A 17,114-nucleotide genomic window follows, 5' to 3' on the forward strand; every position below is an offset into this window, starting at 1 on the left:
TATGAGTGAAGGGGAATTAAGACTTTTTTTCAATCTAGTGATGATGCCTTTGAATATAAGATGAGCCAGATAGAAGGCTTTCCAAAATACTGCAGAGACATAACTGTCAAATGATAAGGAATTGTCAGCTAGAGTGCCTGGAATCTTATGACAGGGTCTGACTGCAGGGGTGTGTCACCCAGATAGTATATTAAAATGTTTTGTTTAGCAAAATGAACTATGCTGCCTTTTTACTTATTTACTTTGAGATCACTGCCCATGCTGAATATGTTAACATGGTCGAATTCATGGAGAAGCAATTGCGAATCATTAGAAGACTGAATAACAACACCCAATTTACAGCAATCTTAGATAACTATATACCAGATGTGTTGGCATGAAGATCTGTGAAATAGATACCAAAAAGGAAAGGGCACAACATTAAATCCTGAAGCATATTACATTCCTGCTAACCTTTCTTTGCACTCAGAAGTGACACATGCAATTCTACCTGTAGGATTCAGTCAGACAACAGTGAGCTAATTACTGCACAAGATAAAGATTTATATTAAAATGTATAAGTCTGTCAATAATGCTCACATAGTGAATCTTAGCGGGTATTGATATGCTGTATGTACTGCACAAATGCTATATACTGCCTTGGTTACATTTTCAAAGAACTTAATGAGGTTAAAGAGGCAGGACCTTCCTTTGACAAAGATAAGAGTCCTGGGATAAGAAACCTTCAATATCCAGATTAATGGGTTCTAAGATAATATGCTCCATTGCTTTACATATGAGGTATTGAGATTGATAGGTCTAAGGTCACTAAGGTCTGTGGTTGGGCCATCCCTGTGTAACAGTATTAAAATGTCTTTTTTCCAGGTTACAGGAATGTAACAGGTGGAGAGGCATAGATCAAAAAAGGTTATTTGGGGTAAGTAGGATTGCAGATTGGCCATATTTGGCAGTAATAATCAGGAAACCTGGCACAATATCAGGGACAACAAATGAAGTGTTCTTACCTTTTTTCGAGGGTTGAGAAAACTTGTCTCATAGCAAATGAATGGGGGGGGGGGTCTGAGATTGTGGAATAGCTGTGGGTGGAGCAACATTTGCACTAAATTTACCATCTAGGATATGATTTATTTCCTTTGGCTGAGAGTGTGCAGTATTATTGTGGATTAGCTCTGAACAGTGTAAGGTGTTGGTTCTTAACTTCCTGACATAATAAAAGAAAGATGTGAAGTTACTTTTTGGTATTAGTAGTTATATGTGTATATATATACATATATATATATATATATATATACTAACAAAAAGTTAGGAAATAGATTGCCAGGATTCAGAAATAAGTAGATCACTGTATTAATCAAAATTACACAGTGAATGGTAGCACAGAAGCTGGGGTTCTATCAGAGATGGAGGTAGCACTACTGTGCAGCCTGGTGAAATTGTATGCTCAGCATCATATTCTAAAGGCCATATAATAATAATATGGAAATGATTGTAATGAACCCACTTGTAAATACACACAGTGGTAAACAACAGAGCAATTCAGAAACATTAAAAAATTGTTCACTGAGGTGCACCTGATATCATCTGTATACCATGATTTCTTGGTAAACACAGCCAGAGACAATGGCAAGATGTTAGGAGTAGCATTCATATTAGATGAGCAATACATGTTAGAGGCCATCCTCACAGCCAGTTTCCATGACAGTGTGTGTTGCCCCCTCTGCATAGAACAAGGATCCATCTCTGCCTAACATTCCATCAATTCCATGACAGGGCTATATTCAAATGCTGTTTTGCAGGGACAAACATCATAAGTGAGCTTGTAAACATGTATCATCCTCACTTGAAGTTCAGTGAGATGTATGGAGTACTGAAGCCTGTAGACATGAAGGTATGCTAAGTATTGACTAGTCTTGCTACATGGGCCTTCCACTGGCCATTAGGGTACATGTCAGGTGTAGCACAAGAATCTGTCTCATGATAAGTATACCAATTCCTTGATGTAATGCTGCAGTATGTGGAGGGACTATGTGGTTCCCATAAATTGCAAACAAAAAGAACAACTTGCAGGGGGTTTACAAAATAACTAATTTTTCTGATACTCTGGAGATGTTGACTATACCCACATGCCATCAAGGGCCCTTCTGGTCCACATAGACAACAGTATATTATCTGAAATATTTTCCACTCTGTCAAATTTCAGCTGGTGTGCAATGTATGGGATATTATATACAGCAAGTATGTTTACCATTCAGGCAGTTCCCACAGTTGACATATCTGGCACATATCCAACCTATACCAGTGATTTGTGCAGAATGATTTTCCACCAGGGCATCTTATTCATTAAACCTGCAAACCTGTCTTCCTTACAAACTTTTGCCAACAACATCTGCAGATTTATTACACTCTGTTCCAAGACGCAACACCACTGCCAGGTTCTAGCCAAAGCTCATGGTTTGCCCATTTCTCATAGGATAACATTTTTGTTAAGCTCTCTACTTTTCAGCATAGTCAACCTACAATCCTTTCATAGGTTCATAGGTTCATAGGTTGGTACTAGGCTATCGGCCCTAGGGCCTATACAAGCCTAGCCATAACAATTCCCTGGATATTTCTTCCCACAATATTTACTTTCCTGGACCCCTGTCTAGCAGGGCAACTGATGTGATCCCTGTGGTAAATTTCCTATCTACCATCCAATCGTCAAGGTTCCTTTTGAAGAGGGCCAAGGAGGTGCTCTGCTTGACATGTATAGGCAGTCTATACCAGAGTATCGGGAGTCTCTGGGTCAGGAACCTATCCCTCCAACATGTTTTGTTCATTGTGATGACAAGGTTTAGATCCCTGGAGTGTGTGGCTCTGAGGGATTGGGATTTCTTTAAGTGGAGCATGTCCAACAGCTCAGGGTTTGACATGGTCTTGTATGTTAAACAGAGATCACCTCTGAGTAGATGATATGCCACAGAGTATAGCTGGAGTTATTTTAGATGGTCAGCATAGGACATCTGCTTTAGGCCTGTGATTCTTTTAGTGAGGTATTTCTGCGGCCTTTCCAGATGTTGCAGATGTTTTGTGAGGTACATACCAAACAGGGTGTTGTACTCTATAATGAGTCTAATGAGGGATGAGTACAGTGGGACAATGACCTCCTTTTTTTCTGGATGAAAAGCCCTAAGTGATGAGGTGTGCCACATAGAAGGATTTCCTCACTGTTGTGGCGATGTGGTTATTGAAGGTGAGACCACTGTCCACCTGTGTTCCTAAGTCTCTCATCACACTTTCAGTGTTTAGTGTACTGCCACCTATGTGGTAATTCTTGGGTACATGTTTTTTCCCAAAGGCGATAACTGTATATTTCTTGGCATTAAGCTTGAGCCCATGACTCTGGCACCAAGCATCTGTTTCTGTAAGACCCTTTTGTAGAATATGCACATAATTTGGGGATTCAATAATGGCTCCCAGTTTACAGTCATCTGCAAACTTTGTTAGCCAGAGTCCCTTTGTGTTGGCCTGTATTCAGAGAAGTAGATGCCAATCAAGAGCAGTCCCAGGACTGAACCCTGAGGTACTCCACTTGTCACTTGTCTGGAGCTGGATTTGGAGTCGGCTACTTTTACAGTTTGGGTTCTGTCAGTAAGCCAGTTGGCAACCCAGCGAGTGAAATAGGGATTTATACCCAGCTTAGTAAGTTTATCTATGATTCCAGAGTGGGGGATGGTGTTGAAGGCCTTGGGGAGGTCTAGATAGGCTGTGTTGACCGCCTTACCCTCATCCACAGCTCTGGAGAGTGATTTGAAGAAGTCAATCAGGTTCAGGAGACAACCCAAACTGAACCCAAACTGGGTGGGGTCCAGTGTTTGAAGGTTGCCAATGTCTTTGTTTATAAGTTCCATGATAATGCATTCCATGCTCTTGCAGATCAGGCTCATCAAACTGATGGGACGGTAGTTCCTGGGATACAAGGTGTATCCCCCCTTGTGGAGTGGGATAACTGTAGCTGTGCGCCACTCAGTGGGCACAAAGCTTGAGGTGAGTCTAAGATTAAACATGACACTTAGTTGAGGTGCCAGTTCATTTTGTAGTTTATGTAGTACACAGCCTGGGATGTTATATGGTCCCATGGATGCTGTATTCCTAGCTTCGGAGAGAGCAGCTTTTACCTGTGTGGCCATGATTACCAGAATTTGGCAATCTATTGGTATTGAGATGAGCCCTTTAGGGGGTGAGGGGTGGTGAAGTTGGCACTAAATCGATTTGCCAGGATATTGGCAATATCCTTGGGATCAGTATATTTAATGCCATTCTGTTGTAGTTCAGAGCAGATCTGAGCATTGCCATTTAGATTCTTGACATAACTATAGAATGCCTTGTGGTTGTCTTTGGAATCTTTGGCAATATTATTTTCGTAACTAGCTTTGGAGGATTTTATGAGCGATCTCAGCTTCTTACTGAGGCTGGTAAGGGTGATTTTTGCATCCTGGGATTTTCCTTTTTTCTGCAACAGTTTCTTCCTTCTTTTGTATAGTTTGTTTATGGTAGAGGACCACCAGATTGACTTCCTTTTTTTGGCGAAGAGGGTCTTGGTTCTATTTGAGATGGCACAATTCATGCACAAGTGGATGTGCTCATACAGTGCCTTAGTGTAGGATTCAGCAGTCGAACTTTCAGCTCCCGTCTGCATGGGTGTCATGACATTTGTCACTTCTGACTTGAGTAGCATGAAGTTGGCTTTGGAGAATTTTTTTACGGGGATTTCCTTACTGGGGGGTGGGGGTGGGATGTGGATGTCAAGGGTGATTTGTTTATGGTCAGACCTGACCAATGAGGAGGTGACCACTGGTGTGGAGCATCTATCTCCTATGTTGGTAATGACTAGGTCTAGAATATTGGAGCCCCTCATGGGACAATGGATTAGTTGATTCAAAGCATTGGAATTTATGAATTCAAGAACTGTTGGGAAAAGGTGTTGGTACCCGAGTAGTTTTCCCAGTTAATGGTGGCTCTCTATTATGCTGTAACAGATGCAGGTCGTTTAATGCGTCTTTGGTTGAACTGAAAAGCGTGAAAAGGCAAAATAGTGAAGCGGCTTTTCAGCAAATTCTTTCCCTGGGAAAGAATTAGTTTGGCCCCTTTTGATTATTTACCTTTTCAGCTCTGTAGTGCAATCTCAGAGTTGGTATATTTAAGTAGGGGTGTGTGGGGGTCAAAGCCCCCCATGTCAGGGGGTGTGGGGGATTATGTAATGTTTTACAGTTTTTTTTTTTCGGAACAGTGATTTTTTTCCCTTTGAAAAAAATCACTGTTCTGAGGTTTCAACGTTGTAAGCTTTCACTTACATGGGGTCGATTATGTGTCGTTCGCTCTTCTGAGTGTGCAATATCATAATATAGACCCTTAATGGCAGGGTAGTTGAAATTACCCAGTATTAGGGTGTTTGGTTGTATCTTAATATTTTCCAGTATGTTTAGAAAGGTGTAGTGAGAATCTTGGGGCATGGTGGGGGATCTGTAGCAAGCTACAATTTGGATTGTAGTCTTACCTAGTGTTAGTTGTACCTGGAGAATTTCAGCTGCATTGCGTTGGGCAACTAGCCTGGAGGTGTGAGTATCCTTGTTGAATATGGGCACTCTTCCACCTTTAGTGTTTCGGTCTTGGTTTGGTGGCCAGAAAGTATGGTAAGAGTTGGAGCCTGGTATTGCAGGGGTGCTCTCTTTACCTTGAACCAGGTCTCAGTTACTGCACAGATATCGATGTTCTCCATTTTTAGGAGTGCATCAAGAGAGTGCATTTTGAGGTTTAGACTTTTAGCATTGAGTAGCATTACTTTCAAATTTTGCATGCTTGTATCTGTTCCTTTTTTCCAATTGTTTATTTCCATGTTTATGTCAATGTACCTCAGACTACAATCTTAGACCCATTCCCCCCAAAATAACCTCTCTCCAATAACTCAAATTAAAATGTCACTGCTCAGGCAACAGCTTTTCCAACCAAGGACACAAGATGAATTGGAGATTGGTATAATGGTTAAGGTGTTTGCTTTCCATACACAAGGTACAGGGTTTGACTCATTCCTTTAAAAGGGAAATTTGCTAGGCTTGAAATAGCCCACAAGGGCAGCTAGCCTATTATTACCTATGAACTGGGAATCACTTCCAACCATGGTTAAAGAATACGCTTCCTAGGAAGCATTCAGAAAGAAGGGTTTGGCATAATGGTTAAGGTCTTTGCTTCAGAGATACAAAGTATGGGTTTTGATTCTGACCTCTGGTTATTTGCTAGGTTTATAATGATCTGCAGACTGATAGCCTAGTACTTACCTACGGACTGAAACACTGCCTCTTCTGCCTGTTACATATCTATTTGTTTCTACCACCTTCCAATTTCATGTCTTATTTGCACATGTACATCAGTGTTTCGATATGCTCACCCAGTTTAAACAAACACCCAGGCTGTATAAATAATGTATGGAGGCACAAATACTTCCGCCCATACTCTTTACTCTTCCTGCAGGTGATGCTATCTCTCTGCTGGATTACTCTTTTCGTGACAAGGTTTTGTCTCCTTCTGTATGTTTTTTGTTTCAAACTGAATATGTACTACATGTCTACTGCTTCTCTCTTACCTTCTTGCCATACTATATACTGTAACACCAAGTTTGTATTCTGTATTTTATTTATTTTTTTTTAATATCCCAAGCCAAACCTGTAAATGGTCCCAAGAAACCAGGTTCCTACTCTGATTAACAAATTAAAATGTTGTGTCTTTCGGCTTTTCCCAGTTAGGGGTCGCCACAGCGGAACTCCGGTTCGCTAATGATTGGCAGTAGATTTTTACGTGCCGAGTTGCCGGCCCTGATGCACAACCTTCCAACGAAGGTATGCCCATTCACGCATGTCTCCACACAGAAGATTCTCTAGCTGAGAATCGAACAGGACAACGTCTTACTGTGAGGCAACAAAGCTACTGCAGCACCATAATATAAATAAATAAATAAAGACATAAATAAACAGATAAATAAAATTATGCTCTATATTCAAAGCTCAGGAGATTGATAAGCAAAACAAATGCATATCTGATATGCAACATAACACCACACTGTTGCAGACCCTCAGCATCATTGAACATGTGTTTAGACTGATAATTTCCCACATCCCTTGCTAGATTCCTCTGGTGGTTAGGTGCAGTATGCCTCAGATACCAGCAGAATGATATGTGCTGGCTGTACAATTCTGCACAACATGGTTATATGCAGACTGCTAGAGCAAGATATTGTCATTAGAGGACAAGACAGAGCAGATCTAGCAACAGAAGACATGCCAGGTGAGGAACTATCAGCATAACTAGCTGAAGGATAAGACCATATGAAGCAGAAATGGGTGTAATATTTTATTTCACAACTAAGGGCCAGATTAGATGCAACCAAGATTAAAACTGATGCAGGAAATACTACAGCCATGTTATGCTGCAAAGTGTTATGACAAGGCATGCTGTGCTTCAGGCATTATCTTACCCATGTAACCTGCAGTAAGAGATGGGTTCAGTTAAGGTCATATGCAGAGGTGGAGAGGGAAAAGTGGCAAGGATCAGCAATAGGCACATTAGTGGTAGGGAGTAGAAAGGATGTGAAAGGGAGTGTGACAAGACTTGATAATTCAGCAGAGCTGGGTATATTATGTAGGGAGGGATGGGACTTTGTCTTCAGGTTGCGGTTCTGGATGTAGTGGGTACTTTCTCAATATAGGTTTCAGAGACCATAGTTCCAGCAGATGTGGTTGCACTGTGTGCATGTGGTTGTGAAAGTTGTTGTGATTTCTCAGGTGGGAATAATACAGACCATGAACGTCCTCAGCCATCGGTGTATTCCTTCTTCTGAGAAATAACACATTCACTGATATCTGCTAAGAGAAAGGTGAACTATGTGAATGTGACTGCCTGGGTTTGTCATGTGCTGACCACCCATAGGCTACATCTGTGCAGGCATCTACAATGTGTTACAAGAAGCGTTCCACTGGGTGTAGTTGTGTAGTAGAGGTGGTTCAATATGTGAACTTGAAATATCTGTCCTTTTGGTTGCACCTACAATGAAGGCAGAAGAGCTATGTGACATGTAGAAACAAATGGCCGAAATGAGAAATGGGAGGCAACTATGTGACTACCCAATTCACCAATCAGATAGGTGAAGCCCTCATATATGTCTTCATTCAGGCTGCACAGTAAGCCTATCACCTCTGCCATGGTAGTAGTGGTGGAATCCTAAGTGACTGCTATGCACTTCCATTGTGCCATGCCTATTGTGACACTCAGTTTGGGTAATGAGTGGGATCCATGGCATTCACAGTCTACTGCCTAACACTACTGACACCTCTTGCCACGGGCTGTGTTGGTGCCACTGCTCCGTGCTAATGTATGGTAAGGGGTTGAGGGTGCACCCTGTGCAACATTACTAGACATGACTTGTCCTTTCACTTGACCCTAACACTGCTGTGTCACTAGACATGGGTGGTATTAGACCTTCCACCATTACTGCTACAGGGAGTGACACTTTGCCCTAATACTCTGCTCGAGTTAGACTGTCATCATTATCATTATTGTCTGATACAGCTCTGACATCAAATATTTCAAAGCATCTTATGGAGGTTGTAAATCACTAATAAAAGCTTTTGACTTCAAACAAACAGCAAACATAACAAATGTTTGGTTGCTAAGCACTTTCATTTTGTTATTTATTAGAACTTCATCAGAGCTAAATCATTATAACAAAAAAATCTTTGTATGCCTTTTCTTAAAGCCTCATGTGACTAATTAGTTAATTATCTTTTTTTAAAAAGACACAGATTTTAAAAATAACTGTCTTATGCATTACAATGATTACAATTTCATACACCATCTATTGTGTAACTTATACTTCTGATAAAACTTAAATGCACTGTGATTTTAGCAAGCATTTGATATTAATATTTTGTTTAATCCTGGTGGCTGATCTGCTTGCAATAAAATCCACCAATTAACTTGTTTCACCTCCAAAATATTATTAATATCACCATTAAACAGACCTGTTATTGCATAATCAATAATAAAAAAGGCAAACTTCCTAAAACTAACACAGTGAAAAGCATGTTTCACTAAGGTATTTGTAAAATATTTCTGTTTAACTGCTAATACATGTTCATAAACACTTCTTGACACTTTCCTTGTGGTCTTGCCAACATAAAAACTTTCAAAGGATTCACAAGTTGCTAAATAAACAACCAGGCTATAATTACATGTGAATCTGCTTCTAACCCAATTCTACTTTTGAAAATGTTTTAGAACAACATTAGACCCTTCAGTAGTGAATCTACAGTATTTACTATTGTGGAATTTACACATGATGCATGTATTAGTAATTTGTGATGTCTTCTCAAACAACCCTTTTAAGTTGTAGTGCAATAAATTTGGGTCTGGTTCCAATGACCAAAGCAAAATTTTTGTTGTCAAGAATAATTTTCCAGTTATTATTAACTACATTTGTAATGTTGTGAGAGTCTAGAATTGTCAGAAGGGGAAACAACCTTATAAGAGAGGGGTCATTTTGACTTTCATTATATTTTATAAAGCCCATTTTAAAATTCTTAACTTCTTTAATAATTCTATCTAATACTTGTACAAAATATCCTCTTTCAATAAATTATTTTGTTAAATACAAAATTTCATTTTCAAATTTCATATTACTACTACTCAACTGACTCAGTCTAATAAATTGCCCTTTTAAAACATTTTCTTTCATAAATTTTAGGTGTTGACTGTCAAAGCTTAAATAGTTGCTAGCAAAAGATGGTTTTCTATAAATGCTACTATTAAAAACTTTTCTGTTTATATCCAGCTCAATTTCAACATCCAAAAATGTGACAATATTACTTAATTTACCCGTGCTAAAATTTAAATCAGTACTACTATTCAAATCCAAAAGGAAATTATCAATTTCTTCTATATTACCCTCCCAAAAAAAAAAAAAAAAAACAAAATCATCAATATACCTTTTGTAGAGGGTTATTTTGTTAAAAGTTTTATGGGTACTTAGTACTTCTCTTTCCCACCAACTCATTACCAGATTTGCAAATGATGGTGCCATCCTTGCTCCCTTGGTAACACTGCACTTTTGTCTGAAATATTTACCATTATTGACAAAGGGGGAATTTAATAAAGGCTACATAGACTTATTTGCCATGTAGGCATAGTGGCATGGTGGTTTCACGGAAGTAAGCAGATGTGCAATCCAGTAAATGGACCTGAGGGCCGTGCATGGGTGTGCGAACATGGAAGTGTCCGTGGCATGCAAATCACCTCATAAGCAGGTGAAATGCATGCAAATGTGGCAGGCAGAGTGATCCAGCAAGTAGAGAGGCAGTCGTACAGACCCTGTGTTGGTGTCTGTAATATACATGGAAAAATTCCATGTACAGGATGTAAAAATGGCAACTAGCGGGCTATAAAAGGGTAGTTACAGTGACAGAAATAGTATACAGGACACAGACATGTGCAAAAGTAACCATTGTCTGTCCAAAAGGGTATATATTAGAACATCAACAAAGCCATTAATTCGAACGGCCTTATCATCAAAAATGTCGGTGATAGAAGTGTGTTTTGTGAGATCACGGTACAGTGAAGATCGGAAAATTTGCCCTTTCCTCACTGCAGTGTGATCTTGGAGTTGGTATATATAATTAGCGGGGTGTGTGGGGGGCACAGCCCCCCATAAAATTGAGTTATATCACTGGCATTTTCGATGATAAAGCTGTTCAATTAATGGCTTAGTCAGTGTTCTAATATAGAACCTGTCCAAAACCGTATGGAAAATAATGTAAAATAATTTTATTTTTTTTAATACCCTGGGTATTTTAATACCCTGGGTATGTTTGAGTGGCACACCACAGTGTGCAAACATGCTGTTATGGAAAAATAAATATAAAAAGATTATAAAAAACAGAATCTGTGAGTATGTAACAGTAATGCATTATAGGACCCTGTGTGAAGTATGTACAATGTAGGACTGCTGTGGCTGCTAATGAGGCAGGGCCTGAAACCATGTAATTTCCAGGTACTGTGCACAGATCTATATGCAAATGAGCTGGGGTTACTGAATAGCACAAATGAGAATCTGTGTCCGCAGATCCCATCCGTGTTGGAACAGACCCATGTTGGTGTCCAAAGAAGAGGTAGCTGACATCAAAAGGCGGGGGTGTCAGCAAACTTTTAAGTTCATTGGAGCTCATTGGAGCTCAGTAGTGCTTGTTTGTGTGGCGCACTGTGTTGCTCAGCAGGGGGGGGGGGTGTCCAGTGACTGCTAAGCTTTGTTTACCTTATGAGGTGCGTGTTTTGGTGGGATTGAGCATTATTTGCATGGTGTGCAGCTCTGCTGAGCATGACCCTCCATGGGGGGGCATGTCTTCTCACTGCTAAGCCTTGTTTATCTGTGCAGTGGTGGTTTGTGTGGAGCGCCACAGTGCTCAGCAAGGAACGCTGTCAAAAAATAACTGGCTGAGAATGCCAATGATATATTAATTACTGATGAGCCCTGTTTCACTTAAACTAGGGCCATTAAACCCTTTAATCACAGCAACATACCGCTACACCATCCGAGCTAAATAACCAGCCCTTCCAAGTCTTAATCCCAGGACCCTCTGAACTACAGTCAGAGCAACACATCACTAGGCCAACTCAGCTCTCTGTACTTGGCAGGCAGAATGCATCATAGCTAGCCAATTGCACAGACTACACCTACAGCAGAGGACTATAAAGTATGTACACATACTACAATCTGATTTTCCCCCATACTCTGCACCATTGGATTACAGACTTGGGAATTTTAACCTAGAGAATGCTTGGAACTGCTGCAGGTCAGCCATATATGTATGTGTTAGATGTTGAGGTCAATGAAGCTGCTGCTGATGCTGACCATAGGCATAGTCTGAGAAGGAGAAGAGTATTCAATTTGAGGGTAACCTACCAGGAGCTACATGACATGGAGCTTGAAGAGTGCTACAAGGTGGACAGAGACGTACTACAAGAACTCATTGAGCTCTGCCAACCCCAACTCAGACCCAGACTTAACAGAGGGGAACCCATCCCAGTGGAAGCAAAGGTATGTGTAGCCTTTAGGATACTAGCTACCGGTACTTTCCAAAGACCAACTGAGGACATGATGGGGGTCTCACAGGCATCTGCTTTCAGGGTACTCCACCAGTTCCTGGATGTCATGCTACCACATGCCGTTGAGCACATTTATTTTCCCCACACTCCTGATGGGAGAGCCAGCAGTATGTGACTCTTCTACTGTGTAACAAACTACCCTGAGGTACTGGGTGTCATAGTTTACACTCATGTACACATCAAGGCACCACCTGGTGAACAGGGTAGAATCTACATCATCCACAAGGGGTACCACTTCATCAACTGCCAGGCTATGTGCAATATCAAGGGCATTATCATGAATGTGTGTGCTGGCAGCACTGGCAGTTATCACGGCTCCCATATCTGGCATGTATCACAGGTGTACCAGATGTTTGCTAGGGGAGACATCCCACATGGTCATCTACTTGGGGATGCTGGCTATGCACTGGAACCATGGATGATGGCACCCATCAGAAACGTACACACACCCACTGAAGAATGCAATAATGAGGCACACACACAAACCAGGAACATCATAGAGATGTGTCTGGGCTGTTGAAGTCATAGATCTGGTGCCTCGATATATGGAGCTTTGCAGTACTCTCTAGTAACATGTGCATAGATATTCACGCTAAACTGTATGATCCTGTGAAAACAGATGCAGCAGGATCAGCAAGAGAAAGGATGCACAGCCCCCCACCAGTGCTTAGGTCACCACAACTGCACCCACAGGGGGACTCAGAGGAGGAACCCCCTAAAGCTGTCCATGTAGGCAGAAGTAGGTGTGCCCAATATGCCCTGCTCTTGGCCAAGAGACAATGCATAGCACATGCACTGACAACCTAGGGTCAAAGGGACTGACACCTTACTCCAACTCACATACATCTTAATAAAAATTATGTCAACCGGCCCAAGCAACCTGTGCCTCACAATGTATAGGCTGCGTACTATGTGCTTCAGAGAGAGTCAGCCCTGAACTACAGGTCTGTCAACTGCTGCACTCGCAGGGTAACTCACTCTCCTGTGCACCACTTGTAAGATGTACTACAGTATGTTTGCATATGTATGGACCTGACACATGTATGCAAGAGAATATAGTGGGCTATATATAATGTACTACTGGGCTACTTGCAGAGATCTATAGTGGGATACTGGGCTACTTGTACAGATCTAGCAGCCTCTTTGGACAACAGGTACTCTGTTCACTAGTATGTGCCCCATAATATCCACTAGGCCACATGGCTGCAAACTCCACAACATTATTTAAGGGAGATGCCAAACAGTGGGGTCACAGGATAGTCGCATGATTTTCTATTCCAGTAGAGCATAGGCTGCTCATCCCCCACCCCAAACACATCAGTGTTCCCATACAACTGCTGTAACAGTAAGTCTGCAATCATATACCAGCAGAACAGACAATTCTTCTATCTTGTTGATAGTGTGAAGAGTGAAGCTTCTCTGTCTGGCAGCTGTTGTGGTTCACGGGGCCAGGGACAGTAGCATGTGTGATGGTGCTGATGGTTCACATCTGGCAGCATCCAACATCTTTTGCATTGTCTGGTACTCATATGGTGGTAGTCCTACAGACTGTCATAACCCTCCAATCTGTTACTGCAAGAAATATGGACAAAGCCAGAGTGAATGGTGGCACAAAGGGCCATACCTACAGACGGATATTGTGCATGCTCTGAGTAACCTAGCAGGTAGCTAGTATAACAGCAGGCTGCAACAGGTCAGATTAGTTTCAGGGTGTAAAGGCCATCACTTAAATGTGTCAGAAGGTACAAGTCAGTGACTGCTGTTTACAGTATAGCACCAGGAAACCACAAATGTATGAGGAACACAGCAGACATATGTGGTGAAATGCTGGGCATTCTACAAAAAACATGTACAGGGAGAGGTATGCAGACTGTCACCCTGTGTGTGGTGTTTCACCATGTACCCTGGTCACATCATGCCTCTCAACCTCTTAGAATAGGAAATCTGGCCAAATAAAGTAAATAAACGTGGGACCAAGGCCCACAAATTGAGACAGGTTTCAAATATTTGAATATTAACATAGAACAATAATAGTATAACAGTCCTGCATAAGCACGACTCTCCTGATATGTATTGAGTCTGAAATTCAAATGTCTGTCCTTATTTATTTACTTCAGTCTTCACTGACTTGCCACTAATTTGCCAGAAAACCACAATGTTATGTGAAATGGGCCAAAAATATGAGGCAAAAAATCTGGAGTGTCTGTGAAGCTATGTAAATTTCTGAAGTTTGAGTCACATATCAAGGTCAACAAACAGCTGGGGAATGCCTTGGACAATATCAAGGAACTGCAATACTGAGGTAACAGATGCAGAAGCCGATAGCCTGCAGCATACAATAATCCTGGTCTATGGTACAGGTAGCTCTGATCTGGAGTCACCTTGTAAGTGCTAACAATCATAGTGGGCATGCTCCTACACTTAGCTAACTTGAGCCCAATTCTGCTGCCTCTACCACCCAAAGACCTGCTATGTGGAAATATGTCTGTACTTACATACAGCTACGTATACATATCTGCTAATGTCTGCATTTTATGCCCAGTGACTAGCTGCTGGCCTCAACACTGGCCACTTTACAAGGCCTGCTGATGCTATCCACCTTAAGAGCACTGTCTGACAATGTGATAGCAGATGAACAGTCTGGTGCATGCAGTAAATACTGTGAGCTATAGTCTGTACTACTAGATAGGTAGGGGTTCTAATCTGACAGAATCCTGCTTGTGTGTGTGTCTGTGTGTATAAAAAGGTTCCCTTACAGTACTAGAGGCATGCCCATGTGGTCTACCCCTGTGCATTGGTTATGCATTTTATGGCGCTGTGACTAGCTGCTGGCCCTAAATTGCTCTCCTCTGCATAAGCATAAGCATAATTAATGTCCGTCACCATCTAGAGTTGTACCTACAAAATACCCAGGTGACGTATCAAGGATAATAGAGTATGTCAAATGATATGAAAGCATGATGATGCTGACTATCCCCATTGTCACTGGCTCACTGTTCTACACATATGCACCTAGGGAGCCATGCATGTATACTGGTGTATCTTGTTGACATTATATCTCTGCTGTGCTGCCTTGCCATCCTGGGCAGCTGTATTGCTGCCATTTGTCCATAGTTGAACTGCTCAGACTCCTGGGACAAAAACATACACAGGTCCATGACACCTATCATTTTGTAACACTACCACCAGTGTAACATCAGGCAACAAAGATATGCAATGTTTGATGTGTAGTCCTGACACATGCCAGCATACAGTGCCTGTCATGGCCCACAACAACTGCTATGGCATAACACTATTGCACTACACAAACACATGTAAAGTTATACAGTCACCCTGTGCATCAGACACATATATGCAGGTCCCTGCATCGATGGCACGGATGGCAGGGATGTGGCACAGGTATCACCAGATGTGGTATGGTGGTGCCAGAGGCCTAGACTGTGCCAAACAGTTGACAGCATGCGTGTGAGTCAGGAAGCGGTGCTGGTTAGATGGGCCATAGAGAGGTGCCATATGTGTCTGTAGGTGACCTGCATGTGACACTGGTGTTGGAGTGTGTGTGTGCGTGTGTGTGTGTGCGTGTGTGTGTGTGTGTGTGTGTGTGTGTGTGTGTGTGTGTGTATGTGTACACAGTCAAGCCCAGTGCTGGCCCTACACATTTGTATGGTGGACAGCTGTGGACTGTACATGGCAGAGTGGACAATACACCATCTCTGGCCATGAACAAAGGAACTGGCTTCACCAGGAGTAGCACGGTCAGCACCATGCACAAGGTCAGATGCGATGCTAGTAGCTGATGGTGACTGCTGTTTGCCGGGCCTGTGTCCCTCACAGGACCAACCAGGACCATGTACTCATAGCCTACCACATCATGGTGTGGACAGCACACTTCCCTCTTTAGTGCTGGAGGTACTGCCACTATGGGAGCATGAGTGTACATGGTGTTGCTGGCCTATGTCCATGTGTCCGACACTCAACTCCAGCCACATATTCCAGCACAGAAAACTTCTGCTTAGAGACAGACACTGTCTCAGTCCACTGTCTGTCCACTACTTCAGTGAAATGTTCCAGGATGTCACCAATGCTATGGAGGCAGTCACGGATATCAGACTGTGCTGCATTCATAATCCTTAGCACCCATCTGGTGTTGTGTTCAGATCATGCCTGTGCCTCCAAGACAGCCTGAGACATGCTCCAAGTGACCTGCGATGTGACACCTGCAACAGGAGATGGATGGGCAGTAGTCCTCCTTCAACCACCCCTGTCAATCTGCCTGTGTGAAACCTCCCCAGTTCTCTGCCTATGGCCAGTGTCTACACTCACTTACACCACAGTTCCGACACTGTCCTATACTATGTCACCATCTTCTGACTGTCCAATATCTGTGGCCTCTGGTGACTGGGTGTGTGTGGGCATACTGACTGTGTGTGGGGACAATGGGGGCAGAAGAGGGATGATAACCTCTGGGGCAGATTCAGCCACTGACAACCCCACCTGTGTCTCACTATGGCCACCATCATCATCAGAGTCTGATAACACACTGACTTCAAGTTGTGAGGGGGAAAGACTCCAACGCCCCTGTTCACCTGTTAGAAGCAAGACAAAAGCAATACATTACCACCTGAACTATTATGCATAGTAATCTACACAGACTCATAGAGATGAGGATCCACAACTGCATTACATGTCCCACATCTTCTCATCTCTGATCCCATGCACAACACACAAACTCACAACATACACAGGCCCTGTATAATATGCACGTCACCAACATCCAGGTAATGTTGCCAGTACAATGCATCTGTGAGGTATGCAATATGACAGTGTATGTGATAGAATTACACATAAAACCCAGTACACCTATCTTGACAATGATATGCCAGTTGCAGTATCACTGCCTCAGGTATGTACCATCTCCCTATTGTGTT

This window comes from Protopterus annectens, chromosome 1.part1, assembly GCF_019279795.1.
Source record: "Protopterus annectens isolate FY-2018-M chromosome 1.part1, PAN1.0, whole genome shotgun sequence".
In the NCBI taxonomy this organism is placed as follows: domain Eukaryota; kingdom Metazoa; phylum Chordata; order Ceratodontiformes; family Protopteridae; genus Protopterus; species Protopterus annectens.